The sequence below is a fragment of the Pleurodeles waltl genome, chromosome 3_1 (assembly GCF_031143425.1).
Source record: "Pleurodeles waltl isolate 20211129_DDA chromosome 3_1, aPleWal1.hap1.20221129, whole genome shotgun sequence".
Taxonomy (NCBI): domain Eukaryota; kingdom Metazoa; phylum Chordata; class Amphibia; order Caudata; family Salamandridae; genus Pleurodeles; species Pleurodeles waltl.
In genome coordinates this window covers 1,625,496,800-1,625,513,514 of record NC_090440.1, presented here as the reverse complement: position 1 = coordinate 1,625,513,514, position 16,715 = coordinate 1,625,496,800, and the positions used below count along the sequence as shown (strand labels likewise).

At 39.9% G+C, this 16,715-nt stretch overlaps 1 protein-coding gene across 2 annotated transcripts in view; it reads right to left on the bottom strand.

Annotated features, from left to right (window-relative positions):
- CERS6 (ceramide synthase 6) overlaps nt 1-16,715 on the bottom strand; it is a 958,460-nt gene that overhangs the window by 558,669 nt on the left and 383,076 nt on the right. The gene's annotated exons all lie outside the window — the stretch shown is intronic.

The following is a 16,715-nucleotide window of genomic DNA, read 5'->3' as shown; positions in this document are numbered from 1 at the left end:
GAGGTTTTTTTTTTTAACACCTTGCAAACTACCCCTGTTACATGAATTATTGTACAATTGGCTATATACTTCAGCGTGGGTGAACTATTTTTTTTTCTTTTGTCTTTCCCCTTCGTGCTGCATGGTGGCCATGGCATTCACAGCATGAACTGACACGACAGTGGGGACTCAATCGGCGTTATTGGTGCGCTGATCACATTGTTCATAGTTACGTAATCAGATTAATTTCTTGCAGCTCTCCTCCTAAAACACTTGAAATTCATAAATGCTTTACGTAAAACAGAAATCCTGAAAGTGAAAGCAGCTCTCCCAGCAAAGCAGGACAGCCGATACTACAATATTCATTGCATTCAGGAAAAGCACCCCATAATGCTCTGCAGGGCATTACTTTTACAAAACATTTTTGCTCATAACTCAGCCTGTGGTGGCACCAAAACATTCAGCACTTTCTGTCTAGGCTATCTCTGCTTCCCAACACTAGGTTAGTGGGGACCCCAAAATATTAACCCCCTCCTCCCATTTACTGTCTATTTAAGGGTTCTCATGGCTGGAACTTTTGTTTTGTAGCAGGGAATAGCTTATGTTATAAGAGCCTTGCTTGTAATATCATTGCTATAGACCTGCTACTCCTGAAAATGTGTAATGTACTACATCCTCCCGGGGTATAAACATATTGTTACACTGCATTATTTTTTTTCATTGTTGTTTTGTGTGGTTATGCCCTCTAGGAGCTAACTATAGTTACGTAATAATGTCCTCTAGGGGTATTCTGAGCATTACAATCATATCAATATACTAAAATATTTGTGGCACAGAAACTTACCCCATAATGCTTTGCAGGGCATTACTTTTACAAAACAATTTTGCTCATAACTCAGCCTGTACTGGTCCTAGGGCAATGGGACCACCTTCAAAACATTGACCACAATGTGCTCTTTCTCTCTACATCTACCCACTATGTTAATGGGGAATTCAAAATAATAACCACTACACAATCCATTATCTTTTTAAGCTCTTTCATGGCTGGAACTTTTGTTTTATAGTTGAGAAAAGTTATGTTTAATGGGTCTTGTTTGTAATATCATTGCTATAGGCCTGCTAGTCTTGAAAATTAATAATGCACTATGTTCTCCAGAGGTTACATATAGGGTTTCACTGCATTGTTTTCTCTCATACTTTTTTAAATGTGGCTATGCTCTCTAAGGGCTGACTGTATGGTTACATGACCATGTTTCTCCCAAATGCTATTTTTATTGTTGTGTTCTCTAGGGATTGTTCTGAGCATTGCAGTCAACGTACACGGCACAGAAACTTGCCCCATATTTTTTGCAGAGCATTACTTTTACAAAACATATTTGCTCATAACTCAGCCTACGGTGGTCCTAGGACAATAGAACCTCCTTCAAAACACTCTTTTTGTCTACAGCACCACTCCGTTAGTGGGGACCCCAAAATTATAACCCCTCCCACCATTCAGTGTCTTTTGAGCTTTCTCATGGCTAAAACGTTTGTTTTACAGCTGGGAGAAGTTTTGTTTTAAAGGCCTTGTTTCGTATATCCTTGCATTAGGTCTACTAGTCCTAAAAACACCCTCTAGGGGCTAGGTATATGGTTACACTGCATTACTTTCTCCTGTTTTTTCATGGAGTTATGGCCTCTGGGACCTAACAATATGGGTACATGATCATGTTTCTTTCAAATGATATTTTTGTTGTGGAGCCCTCTAAGAGCTATTTTGAGCATTACAGTCTAATGCCAAAAGTTTATTTCTGATCAGAGTTTATATGATAATTGGATATGTTTTAATAATCTCTCCTTAATACGATTATGACCATGATTCCGGCAAACTTAACATTCTTATTACACTATGACTGTTTGAACACTCTTGCTATGTCTAGGTGACCCTTCTAGTTCATTTCTCCTCTGTGGCTGTCTTGTGTCGTTTTTTAGCCAGCCAGCAACTCTGATGGTAGGGTGGTGAAAGTGGTATTCTATTGGATTTAGAATGTCAGATTTAAATTAGAATGCTAAATGGCAACATTTTCATTTTTGCTATAGATAGAGGAAGAAGGTAAATGGAACTGCTTTGGTTATTTGCAGGACCACTGGAATTATATGGCAGGAAAAGATGAAATTATGAGGCAGGGTTGACTAATTTATGTGGCAAGAAAAGTCCAGTTATGAATTTATAATGCCAATAGCTCTACGTCGAGCAAATCTGAGACCTATTGAATTGCAAATGCATGTTGATTCTTCCCTCAGGAATCCTTTGTCAAATGACAGGGCTTGTTTGAGAGTATTCCTTCTAGTTCCGGTCCCTGCATTTTAAGATTCTGGGGCCAGATGTTTTATTTACGGCCCATGAAACACCGGTTGCAATGTGTGACCAGTATTTTTACTACCAGTTTGGAAAATTCAGATTTAAAATGAGTTGCAATCTGACCTACCTCATTAATATTCATGAGGTTGGTCACAAATTGCGACTCACCCCAACTAGCGTGCCATCATGGAAATCATGGCATGTTAAGGTGAGCAAACACCCATATCTATGACTGCCTTCCAATAAAGTATGATTTTTTTTTTTTAATGCAGCCCTTTTCCTGAAAGGAAATGGGACTGCATTTAAAAAGGAAAGTTTAATTTTTTCAAAGCTTTGTTTGAGAATTAGTAGTGGTCTACAGGCGCCAGTTTCTCAGGAGAACACTTCTCTTTTGAAAATGGGTTACCACCTCGACTTTTGGGTCAGTAATTTTTCAATTGTTTATAACTGCTATTTTGGTACTAGACCATTGATGAATGGTAATGAGAATTGCTATTTGGAAGGGTTGCCTACAATACAACCCTTCCAAATAGCAAAGAATTATCCATTTCTAAACCCATTTCAGATGGCCGAAGACAAAAAAAACGCCAGCTCCCAAAATAGGTTTAGTAAATTGCAAAAAGAATTTGCATGGAATTAGGCTAACATAGAAAATAATGGGTAACTTGGAAAATGTACCCACTTGAGTGGTCGCCATAAAATGCGTAAATGCTTTTAGAGAAAGCCTATTATTATTACTTAAATGTGCACGTGTAGAGAAAAATATATTTGTATGTCTTATTAACAATTTCATGCTCTGTATTTGTTTTATTAACTATAGGCCATAAGTTGGCGAGGTTTGGGCCTAGTTTGCAAACCTAATGTCAGGCTGCAATGTTTAGTAAATTGTGGAAAATGTATTGTACGACTACACACACTGTGCTGACCAGACGATTTGCAGATGTTTTTCTCTTTCTCATGAGAACTGCTTGTAGAACTATGTTGTACTAAAGATCGTTACAATGTAAACTTGATACGTTGAGACTGAAATGTTCCCAGGAACCAACAATGGATGCACTGACTGGAGTATGGATTGCAACAAGAGTCACCTGACGAGCCTGACGATGGGAACAGAAGAAGAGGAGCCAATCATCGACATGTGAAAGACAGTTTAGGTATAGCTTAGGTTTGGGTATTCATTTTTATTGGGCTAACTGTAAACGTACAATTTCCTGACCAATGACGATGTGGGAAGATTATTTAGGAAATTCTAACTTAGCCTGACTTCAGGAAGGCGAGTAGTTTCTTTTTCTATTTTGATTTTCCCCGTAGTGGTTCTGTTTGAAGAGCTGAACAGTCCCTGATGACTTTATTTCCTAACTTTGACTTTATTTCTTTAATTGCTAAAGGTGGATGCTGATGCCTTAAAAATCGCTACTTAAATGGTTCAGATAGCTTGGAGCCCACCTTGTCTGAACCATTCCCTTTCACTGTCTCGTTACTGAAGCTGACCAGACGAATGTCAAACTGAGGAAGAGAATCACAGCTTGCCGATCCATTGGGGAGAAGTATAACAAAATGCTATTGTTGTTGTAGGTTTTTGTTCTTTTGCTTTCTAGGTACCAACTACAATTTTGATAGAGCCCTAGTTAGATTATTTCCAAATTAATTTTTGACTAAATTACTTTTGCATGAAGTCCAAACATGCTATTCTAATTGGAGGGTTAGTGAGTCATCCAAATGCTGACAAATGCTAATAACTGAGAATTGATCTTGTTTACCTGTTGAATCTAGGTGTATGTCATTTCTATTGCGCAGTTATTGTAGTTATTGATTTGTACTGTGACTCTTGAATGCTTTATTGTAAATGATTTACTTAAATTGAGATTCTTTAGAAGATTTGGTCAGCCAAAGCTGTTCATATATGTTTATTATTTGGTATTGAGACTAATATGCGTGATGTTAGCATTGTTAATATAGGGAAATAAATGTTTTAAATTTTACTAAAAGGTGTGGGTGTTCATGTCCATATGAGTCATGGTGTGCGAAGTTTTCGGACTCAAGGTTTTGACAGAAATTGATTGTTGTATATGTTGATGTCACTAGATTTGGTATTGAAGAGAGTTGAGAGTAATGATGGTGAGATTCCTCTAAGCGCAGTCAAAAGATCTATCAAACCTCTAACGGGTCCCCTTATGAATAAATTATAAAAGACCAAATAAAGTCAGACGCGCTACCAGTGAAAGGAGAAAAATATATCGGCAATGGTTCCTCTTAGGTTAGCTGATGATGAAGTGACCACATCTCGATTGAATGTGAATCATTGATCTGTCCTTGATCTATCCCGTCTACAGGCCACAACCCTGATAATGGCCATCATTTCCTGCCCTATACTGCATGCTTTGTGGCGTGCGTTGGCAGCAAGTTGACAAATTACAAATCGAATCAAATATAAAGGTCTAACTAAATGCATCTTTCTGATTTACCGTATTTACGTTCTGTGAGTCTGCTTAAGACCTATACAAATTTACATTTTTATTTTGAGGTCATTGGCTATAATAAATTACAAATGTGCATATTAGTCACCCATTATGCATGTAAGATATGGCCCATTAACCCAAAGCATTTTAATTAAGGTAATTATGATAAGCGTGTTTTCAAATGTCTATTATCTTAGTAGATGTTCCTATTTTTATTAGGGGTAATGAGGCTTATTACATTTATTCTTCAAGGATCTTGGATTCACTTAATTAGATAAATTGATGTAGATGCGGCAAGGTGTTTTTTCTGAATACATCAGTTCACATTACTTCCAGATTTTCCTAAGGCCCACTTAGGCTTTGAATGTCAATTAATCGAACAAGCAATTTGAGCCGTAGTACTTTACATTTCAGATACTTTCAGTGTTTTTGTTTACACTACTTTTTTGATAGTGTATTCATTATACCATACAGGGTTAGACAAACAAAAATTGAAACTGAGAAATGTTGATTTTCCAATGAAGAGAGAATAATGGCCATCCTGGTTCTGCTATTTTAATCTTACTTGTAGAAGTAATGGGCAATAAAATAATTGTTCATAGTTACCCATGCTGTCACTTTCATGTGGGCGTGGCTGTGGTCAAAATATTTTCCATTGTTTTTCAGAAATACAGGGGGAGCATTTAGGATTTTCTATACAAGGAGGTTCACCAGAAATCAACTGGTCTCCCTAATCTTCAAACTTGCAGTTCTCCTGCAATACAGGAGGGGAACCGCCAGGGCACCAATGGTGAAGACTCAGCTGGTTCTCCCATCAGAAGCTTTTGGATTTTAGCCTATAAGTAACAAGTCTTTGACTGTAGGAAAACCAAAATGCCTGCTATATTTACAGCATGCCTTCTCCCATTTGGTTTTACTGTGCACGACTGCCATTCGAGGCATGACAGAACAGGAAAGGAAACTGTTCCCAATGGGCAGCAGGCAGGCATCCCCAGATTTGGGATTTGTTTCTGTGAAACAAAAAGTAATGCTAAGTGAGCCACCACAATGTGGTGGCTCGCTTGGCATCACAACTGTGACAAAGGTGCCACTACCACGTCAGTAAAAGCACTTTAATCATAAATGCTCCATAAGGACAGCAGGGAACAAAAACTATGGCAGACAATCCGCTAAGGAATGAGCTGAAAAATCCTCCACCATGCTGGTGGGCAGGCAGATCACTATGCAAGAGTTAAATGACCCACCTAGCCACCACATGCTGTCTGTCGATTCTGTCTCCCTCATCCAGTACCATGATCATCTAGAATGTGGACCAATGCATGTACAGCTTCCGGTTCTCTGAGCTTAAAGAAGCACACCATATATACTTTATCTCTGCATTTTGAGTTAATTTTGGGACTAAAGTAGGGGAAACACAGTCATTTTTAAATAAATCGGTGTACATTGGACACACCTTTCCATATCAAAAAGCATCCCAATGTGGTAGCCCAATGTAACAAAATTACCTGTTGTTATTTGTTTCTAAACACCATAGTATTAATTTATAAGGCAATGTAATAATCATTGGTGGCCGGCATTTGCCGTTGCAAACAGAGATTCCCTTTTCCATACAAAACTTTGCAAGATTTGACACGTCTGTTCGTCAGTCCTCATAGAAGAATATGCTTGTAGAGCATATGGAGCTCGAAATGTCTTCCCTAATTATACCAGGCATGCGTGGGTTTGCATAGAGCTGTAACACATAAATAAAGCTTTGCTTTAATATCTCTTTAAATATGTGTGTGGTTTGTGGTCTGAGGGAGACTACAACAGTAACAAAAGGTAGCAGCATAAATACTTTGTAAATGTTACATAATTAAATGCAAGCCACAGACATTTCACTCTTTATTGAGGTATCCTGAAACATCCTTCCGTTACTGTCACAATATTTCATAAAGTCTTTGAGTATTAAATTTTGTCTCCTCCTCAAAAGGCTGCAGGTGAAGGATGTCAAAAGTAGATGGAACAAGAAATTAATTTAACTTAGTTCAAGTGTTTGCATACCAAAGAATGTTTTAAGTAGGTCTTTTAAAGAATGGTTAACACATTTAGAACATTTGTAGATTCAAAGCTTTACATATGTCAATCAATGATAGTAGTAAGGAGAAACACAACAGTACAGGGTCTGGCAAAACTGATGTCCGCCCATGTTCAGGGGAGTGTTTGAGTCATCGAGTTGTAAGTCATTTTGTTAGAGGATTGGATGGTTACCTCTTCAAGTATAAGGTGGTCCTAATATTTGCATGCTTCCTCAATGACAGGATGCATGGCCTTTCCACTATCATTCATCCATTTTAACTGTGTGTGGCAAATTATATCAGTATACATAGACTTCTGGTGCGCATGCAGTGAAGGATTAATCTTGAGTTACCACAATGCTGTGCTAGAATGCCTTGTTCGTAGAGTCCTAATTTGTTGCACATGTGAACAAATTTATTGTACTGACCTTTTAAAAAATCAATGAGGCTAACTTCTCCAAGAGAAACTGAAGCATGACTTTCATAGAACCCTGTGGTACATTGACCAAATATTTTCGTGAGAACCAGTGGCTGCGAAGGAGCTCCCATCATGTTCCGTGGCTGATCGCTTACGGTGCGAGAGGAATGGAACATGATCTTTTTATGCTTGCCATAATGTGGGGGCTGTTTTGACTGCATTTCCAGCCACTGGCCTGTGACCCCATTCCCCCATCCACTCCAAAATTTCGGCTTTTGTTGCAGTACTGCATCGGATTATCTTAAGTGCGAGGTTTTTGTCCATGTTTGGAGCCTGTCCAGGAGTACGTCTAGGAGTATGTTCTCAGTCCAGTTTGGAAGGATTGGCAATGTCAGGCAACGCATGGTGAGTGCCCTCCCATTTGTTCTTCTTTTGAGTAATCAGTATTGGGATCTCTCTTTAGGGATCTTTCTTGTTTTTTCAGGAGGTCAAAAGTGGAAGGTGGTAGGCATTAAGGTCACGCAATGCTGCGTATAGCCGGCTTCATCTCCTCCCCCTGGCAAGGGCGGCAGTAAGCTCTCTCACTGGGTTGGCAGATGCATTCATCGGTCACAGAGGCTGCCTGTCTAGGTACGGGTGCGGCTTGTGGCTCTCGCTGTTTCTGTGGAACAGAAGGGACTGCAGAGTATTTCCTGATACTATGATGAAAAGGATCCCACAGGACCTTCAGGTTAAAGGACGTGCTACTACTAAAACTGTCAAACCTGCACGTAACTTGAAGGGCAAATGCCCGATTATACTAGACAAACATCCAGGCTCAGGAGCAGGACTAGTCTCCCAGATGGCTTTACCCCTTAACACCATCCCTCCTCAGGCCTCTACCTCTCCCCGCATGGTTTCTGTCACTCAAAGGCGCGGCCGGGAGTCATACCAGGATATGGAATGTATGGAAGTGGCAAAGGGTAGTTCAGGAATTTGGATGAAGCTACCAGTTTTTCTCAAAGTTGATCTCACCCTGAGTGAAGCCCTCGGCCAAAAGCTGGCTCTAGTTGCAGACAGAAGAATGGGAGTGTGCGCTCTGAAACCTACCCGCTATTTACTGCTGCTGGGCTTAAGGAGTTTAAAGAACCTTCCAAGATAATCCACTTGAGTGACCGATTAACAGAAAGCCGACAGGATCGGCGTAACTCGGTTCCTACTACATGTAGCTCTTTAACTAATTCCCAATGCTGCTTAGACCCTTTCCTCTCCGCAGGTGTGAAACCCGGATGCTTTCAACCAAGCCACCAAAACCAGAGGGGTGGTGAAAAGGGCGAAAAAGATGAAAATGCTACCACACCAATAGTTTGCTTCTGCAAATCTTGAGTAAACTTAAAACTTTAAAATTACCACAACAAAAGGCAAATCGAAAAATGGAAGCACATTTAAATCTTATAAGCAGCAACATGCAGCAGTTGAATGTATTAAGGAGGTAGAGCAAAGGCTACCAGGTCTGGAAGATGGGGAGATACATCTGAAAACATCAGTCACTAAATGTAAATCAGAACAGGTGGACTTACAGATTCGGATGGACGATGCTGAGAATCGAACATGCAGCTATAATCTAAGATTTATGGGGTGCCTTAAGGGTGTGAAAATAGACAGACTGCTATTAAATTAATTTCAGATCTTATAAATCAGCATGTCCTCCCAGAAGTTGGAAATAGAGTTTTGGATCTCACTATAAAACGAGCTCACAGTGTCCCAGCAGTCCAACCCCCCTGGCCCAAAATAAACCCGGACGATCCTGGTAAACTTTGGGGACTATCGTATTAAAGAGCGCATTCTTTCGCAGGCAATTAAAGCTAAGGCATATCAGGTTTCCAGTGACTACACATTTAATATCTTCTCAGTTATGTCCGTGCTTGCAGCACGACGGAGGTGAGAATTCAAGGAACTGATCCCTGATTTCCAAAAAGATGGGGCTCCAGACGGTCTTGTACAACAATCAAAACGTAAAGTTTTTTTTAAGGGAAGTTCAAACATACTACACCTGGTCGATGCAGTCAAAGCCTTTTGCACTCAATAAGGAATGGAAATGAGGGGTCGGGGAAGAAGCACATGTAACTATGGTTGTAGGTGGAGTAAGGGAGGCTACTAGTAGCGTGCATAGTTTAGAGCGTCATGATTACATTATATTTGGATCGTCTCTGATGCCCTAGGTGATAAGGGTGCCATGACAAGGTGCCCTCTGTCGGTCTTCAAGGGTTGGGATGGTGGGGGTAGTAGGGTAGAGGGTCACCCAGGGTCACCTAGGGGGCCTGAGGGCCCGCCAGATGGGGGGGCCCTCAAGTACAGGTCAGTCAGGGAGGGAGGGGGGCTTGGTGGTGCACAGGGTGGGGGAATGGTAGGGGTTGGGGCAAACCCCCCCGGGGGAAAAAGAGATCCTACAGATGTCTTATTAAAATTTGTGCTGGCATTGGGGAGAAAAAGTTCAGGAATACAGAATTTCTTAGTCAATTTGGTGAATTTGGTATTTTTGCCGAGTATTGGATCAAAGGTGCGGGAGGCATATGAGACTAAGCATGGATTTCCTCGGCCTTAGTCACTGGATGGGGAAGAGATGGTAAGCAGCCTATTAGTTGGGTATCTGTCAGATTGAATCATCATGTTTGACTTTTATGCACTTTAGAGGTGGTTGGGAGGCGATTGGGAGGGCTCAGGACACGGAACACGCAGGTGGTACTATTTCTCTATGCCTCTTCATATTGTCTGAATAGGTATGCTATTCAAAACCCATTCTACATCGCTGTCTCTCAGCCATGCACTTCACATTTTAGTCATACTCTTGCACCGATCGAGATATGCCATAGGACGTATCAACTGAAATGGCTGGATTGAGTTAAATATTAAAGGAGGCCCCTTGGAACGTTAAAGGCTTGAATAGCATGAGGAAGATAGGAGCAATAGAAACATGGGTTAAAGCTGAAAATCCCTCAGGAGTCTTATTACAACAGACCCATATTTCAGTTAACAAACTCCCGGAATTCTCCATGCTTAAAAACTGAGTAGACTTAAAAGGGTTTGCAATGGCTCAAGCAGCCCATAGGGGTATTGCAGTTTTTTGGGCTAAAAAGCTAGGGGCTCGAGTGCTAGACTTTGCTTGCAATAAAATTGGGCACTGGTGCTCTCTAAGAGACTCACGTTTGCAAGTTTCTACGTCCTGGTAGAGGATGACTCAGGGTAAAATTAGGAGCTTTTTTAATCTCTATTACAAGTCTCGGGGGAAATAAATTATTATTGGTGGGGACTTTAATTTTCTCCAAAACCAGTATATAGATTCCTCAGTAAAAGGGAAAAACAATCAAAACCCAGAGTTGTGAATGTTTTTCAGATCTATCTGAGGTTAGTAACACTGACTGATCCTTGGAAGGTTACTTTTCCAACTAAGAGGGGCAACACATGTTTTTCTAGTCAATTCAGGAGCTCATCTCACATTGATTTTTTCCTGTTAACTAAATCCTTGGTGTTTAAGGGCCAACGGACGCTTTGTAACGGCTTCTCTGACCATGCCACCCTTATTTTAGAAGTACTATTGGAGAGAGACGCATTTCGACCTAGGAGGTGGATTTTTAATAAGCAGCATCTTCTAGAGGAAGACTGGGTCCAGATATGTGAAGAGGAGTTTAGAGATTTTCTCAGTAGGAACCATGGATCTGCCTCTCCCAGCTTTGTCTGGGATTCATTGAAAGCATGTATGAGAGTGATTGTGATCACAAAGGATGCTGCTAATAGCCGTAATTTTTCGACAACAAAATTGGATTTTAGAAGAGGCGGTTTGTAACAGGTTAGCTAAAATTTTAAAGCACCCCTCAAGAATAAATACAAAATTGCTAGATCAGGCTAAACAGGCATTTACCGACCAGTATTACATTTGGTCTGAGGTGATATATGAGGCTCACAGGCAAAAAGTGTATGAGGAAAGTAATTTTACAGGTAGATGTTTAGCTTGGAAATCACGGGAGCAGGCTGCCACAATATGATTCACACACTGAAATGTTCGATTTCGGGGTTAAGATATACGGGGCATATAAACCTGGGGGAAATTATGCTAGAACATTATAGATGACTATATAGCCAGAATAAAGTGATTGAATCTGAAGTCCTCTGGAAGTTTTTAGCCAGGCTTGCTATACCCACTCTCTTTAGGGAAGATAGGGAAGCCATTTCTCATCCATCGGAACTTGTGGAGGTGATCAAAAACCTTCTGAATGGAAAGGCGTGCCGCTCTGATGGCCTGGCAGCAGAAGTTTTTGAAACCTTCACTGATGTGTTGGCAGACTATCCCTTGCTGATTATTAATTCAATGTTAAACGGTGGCACTATCCCGATATCTTTTTAGTCAGGAAATGTAGTCATCTTTTAAAAAAAAGATAAAGACAGTGAAGATCCTAAGTGATATTGACTGATTGCACTTTTAAACTCTGATTATAAGATCATTCTGAAGCTCCTGGCCAACCGTATTAATCCAATGGAAGCCAAACTGATCCATCACACCCAGAACTTTTTTATTGCTGGTCGTCAATTGGCAACTAACACACATTTTCTAGCTGAAGCATTGGATTATTTTTTTATCAATAGCATCCCAGTTGTTTTATTGGATGCTGAAAAAGCCTTTGATCTCGTGGCCTGGGATACATTATCCAACTTCTTATCAAAATTCTGGATTCCTTCCCAGATCACAGGACTGATGCAAAGGCTGTATCAGAGCACGCTGATATAATAATCAATTCTGTAGATGTGGGTAACTTACAGAGACGTAGGGGCACCTGGCAGGGATGTCCTCTTTCGCCTATATTGTTTGCCTTTTTTAACAAACCAATAGCCATCGCAATTAGACAGAATCTAGAGATCAGTCCTCCCATTTAGCATATGGGGAAGATTAAACTGTATGTGGATGACATTATTTTGTTTTTTGATAATAATAGAACCTCTCAAGAAAAAGCTTTTGAGATGTTCTCCCTGTTTGAGCAAATGGGGGGACATAAGGTTAATAGGAAAAAAACTACATTATTTTCTGTGGATATAGCTCGTAGAGATTACTCCTTGAATTGATTCCCTGTGTGAACATTCAGCCTAAAAGGAACTTGGGGGTTAGATTCTCTCCACAAATTGAAGATCTATATGAGCTTAATTTTGCTCCCTTGCCTTCCAAAACTCAGGCCATCATAGCACAATGGGGAACACGCCCTATAACTATTTTAGGGAGGGTCGCCCTGATTAAAATGTAAATTCTGCCATTATTCAATATCCTTTTTTCAGCTATTCCATGTTTGTTAACCTCCCCATTTTTCAGAAAACAGGAATCCTTGTTCATATCTTTTGATCTGTGCAATAAAATTGCATGAATCGCATTAAGAAATCTATATGCAGACTTGGAGAAGGGAGGCCTGACTCTCCCAATATTAAAGACTACTATTTTGAATTCTTTGCACAATACGTGGCTAGATTTAATGTAACACCGCATCATAGTGGCTTACTTCAGCAGGACTTTCGTGAATTGGTTTTTAGGGTGCATGGGATACTTGATGCCGTTAAACTAGTGAAATTCCCAAAGAAAGTGCATTATAAGATGCTGAGGTGTTTTTTTAGAAAGCGATCAGATATATATCAGAAATATGCCACACCTTATATTAATATCTGTACCTCCTTATCTGAATTGATAACGGACGCTGCCACTCGGCTTAATCTGGTGTAATTAGTAATTGGGAATGGGCCAGATTGCATACATTTGGGGATTTTCTAGCTGGTGATAAATGAAAAAAAAACATCAGAAATAGCTGTGCAAGGGGATTTTTTGCCTATACGGTCCTATAGAGCAATATTCAAGATCCTTTCGGGCATGATAGTGGTCAGATGTGGGATCGCTAAAATATAGTTAAAGATCTGGAAGATCCTGAGGGCGATAGATGAGGGGGTGAATGGAAAAAGGCTGCTCATGGAAATAAAGGGCCCAGATCTTAGCCTAAAAGCAATTAGCAAATGGGAGAAATATGAAGGGCTAGAACTCACAAAAGAAATTTGGGAGAAAATGAACTGGCTGAATTTTAATATTTTGAGAGGAGCCAACTGGCGCAGAATGTTCTACTTTATTTTAGTAAACACCGCACTCTGCAATTCTTAGCCCAGATTAATCCTAAATGGCCCGGCAACTGCTTTCGATGTCACACGGGGGTTACATCAAATTGGACACATGCTGTAGGTAGGTGTGCTCCTTCTCACGAACTCTGGGGCAAGGCATTTAAGTACCTAGAAATAGCTTTACAAACAAAAATAGCTCCCAGCATCTGGCTATTAGTTCTGGACTACAAACCCTGGGGGAAGCTTGCTTCCATATTTATAAAGCTATTATACATTGTTACGGCAGTAGTTCGATCCTTCCTATTACAAAACTGTCGTGCTCCGTATGTCCCCACTGTTGACGGATGGATAGCTAAAATGAAACAATGAAATAGCTCATAGGGCTGGTGGGCTTAGGCTATGATAGACACTATTGTTTGATCTATGAAATGCCCATGTTGTCATTGTTAAGCAATGCTAGGAGGTAATGAAATATGTTATTACATCACTTCGCTGTTTTTTTTATTTTTTATATGTAATGATATTGTGCAATGAATTTGTTTTTTATTGATATCAATTCACTGCATATGAATAGTGTGGATCTCAATAAAAAAAAAAAAAAATGTTTTCACAAACAAAGCCATAATATTCTACAAAACAGGACAAAATGGCCCTTATTAAAATAAGAAACTATGCAAACATAGTTAATCCAATCTCTGTTTCATTTTACTACCATTAATAAGGAGCTTGTCTTAGTTTGATAAACTAATTTAAGAACTTATGCACATCAGCTGATTCATTATTCTCGAGAGTCTTTAAAGAATGTTGAAAGGCTTTGGAGTCCATTACTCGAGTTGATTAACATTTAAGCCAACATCAGTAATAGTGTTAGCTCACTAGGAAGTCGGCACCTACATTACCAAGCTGTGGTGGGCAGAGGTAAGCGATTCACCACGCTATCGAACGACTGAAAGTGTAATGCTTACAGCTAAAATTTAGGAATCTTGCAACAACGTTACGGCTGCACCAATGTGGTACGCAGCTATCATTTGCGGTTAATCTGTTTCTACATGTGTCAAATGGGATAAAGGGACAATATACTGGCGGAGAGTGCCGAATCTAAATGTGATATGTCCAGAAGTACCCATGGGCGAAGAAGGCTGTGAACTACTGGGTCATCATCTCATCTGAAGAATATACAAAGGAATTGTCCTTTAAAGGGTAGTATGTCTCACACATCAGTATGGTGAGCAAATGTAATTTTAACATTTTGCTGGTAGGAGAGTTGCTCAACTTTAATACAAAAAAAATCCTTTTTTTCAGAGCCTCTTTTATTCTTTGATGTCTCATGAATGTCAAGTTATGATTAACATAGCAAAAGGTCACTGCCACTTTTGTCATGCATGCCTGAATCACAATTACAAGTGGCCTAGAGTAATCCCTGTTACTCAACCACCTTCAGAATTACGATAGCCAGGGATCTTGACAAATATGGAAGAAGGAACGAGGATTACATGATTCTGGGGCATAACATGTAGAAGTCAGTGTTTCCGCGTCTTTTTTACATGTTTTTATCAAAGTGATTCTCACAGAGATTTTACCCGCTTTTAGTTGCTGAAACGCTTATGTGAAACACAAATAAACTTCCAATTCGATAGGCCGAGTAACAAGTCATTGAGCCCATTCGAATTAATGGTCCACTCATAATGAGGACCTAAACAAGACAACTTGCTGGAGCGTTGGCTCCAAAAACACAACTTGGTGCTGCATGAGTATGTGGCATAAAACCAATCTTCGTCTATACCCCATAAAGTGCCAGCATTAATGGGGTTCTTATACTTATTGAAACCAGTCCTCATAGGATTAGAACAGATGTATATAAGGTGGGACCTATTTCAAATGTGAATGACTGTCTATGGACTTCAAGCTAGCAACATAAAAAATACCCTTAATCTGACAGTGATGCATGTGATCAATCCCCTACCTGGGATTACATAAAGGGCCGGGGGTGGTAATTGGCCCCTAATGGTATTTAGAACTATATGGAATACTGAAAGTGCTATGTTGCTGCACCAAAAATCAATGTATATATTATTTACACCACCACAAAGCAGTGATAGCCTCCTCAAAAAGAAATGGATGTCGATAGGACTGAAGTGCTATGAAGTGTGATGAAATATATCATATGCATGGGTGCTATTTTGTTCTATTAATTTCTGAGGCAGTGGTTGCTTCGCATAACACAATATAAACATGTATTTTTTATTTGAATCTTCTTATTGAATTTTCAAGCAGAAAAATGTGCACATTACAGAGTACGGTGCAAGATTACCTACAAAAATGCATTTACATACAACAGCAGTGTAATGAGTAGTCTTGTGTACTCACAACTCCCTCTCCAGAATTGAGAGAAGTCTCATAACATACAACAGCAAAAAGGGTAAGCATTTATTTATGCTGGTGAAGACTTAACAAGAGGAAATAGAGCAAATATCACCTCCATATGATTGGCGACATACTGTTTTTTTGTCAAAAGTATCTAGTATGCAGTATTTTGCTATTAAGGCCTTTTAAATTCACAGTTTCCAATGCAAAAGTTCTCTTTTGGCTCTTTTTCATAAAACTCTTCTTTGAGGATAATGCTTAACTCTGCTGCTTTCTGCTCAGTGAAGACGCCTCCTCACAGCTTTCACACTGACCAATATAATTAGTCATTACGGATTTTTCTTTCGAGGGCAGCTGATGGCAGCACACGAAATGTTGTCAAACTATTAGTAACCTCTTCCCCGATAAAATCTAGACCAATTACCTTGCTACTGCTTGTTTCCATAAGCGCAGCTAAGTCGTTTAATAGCCAATAAATAGGCAATGCCCTGCATCCCAGGAAGATCAAACAGTGGGTGAAACTGCAACCACACTGATACACAGCTGAGTGGCCCAAAATGTGCTTCAGCAGCAACCTCTCATGTACCATTCAACTACCTTTCTAAACGATTCTGGTTGCATCAGCAAACTTACGCAACTAAGGGTGTGAATTAGATATTGGTGGACGGGTTACTCCGTCACAAAGGTGACAGATGTGTCCGCCGAAATCAAAATCCTATTATATCCTATGGGATTTAGATTTCGGAGGACAGGATATCCTTCACCATTGTGATAGAGTAACCTGTCCACCATTATCCTAATCAGGCCCTAAATCTCGATTCAGCATTAGATGGCTATTAGTACACTAAACAACATTTGAGACAGAAATGAAAATGGGTTAACGTTTATTCATCCTATGTCTGCAAAGGAGCTAGTCAATCTATCTCTGTATTGTACTGAGGCAATATCTTTGAACGTGGGCAATTATTTCCAAGTGT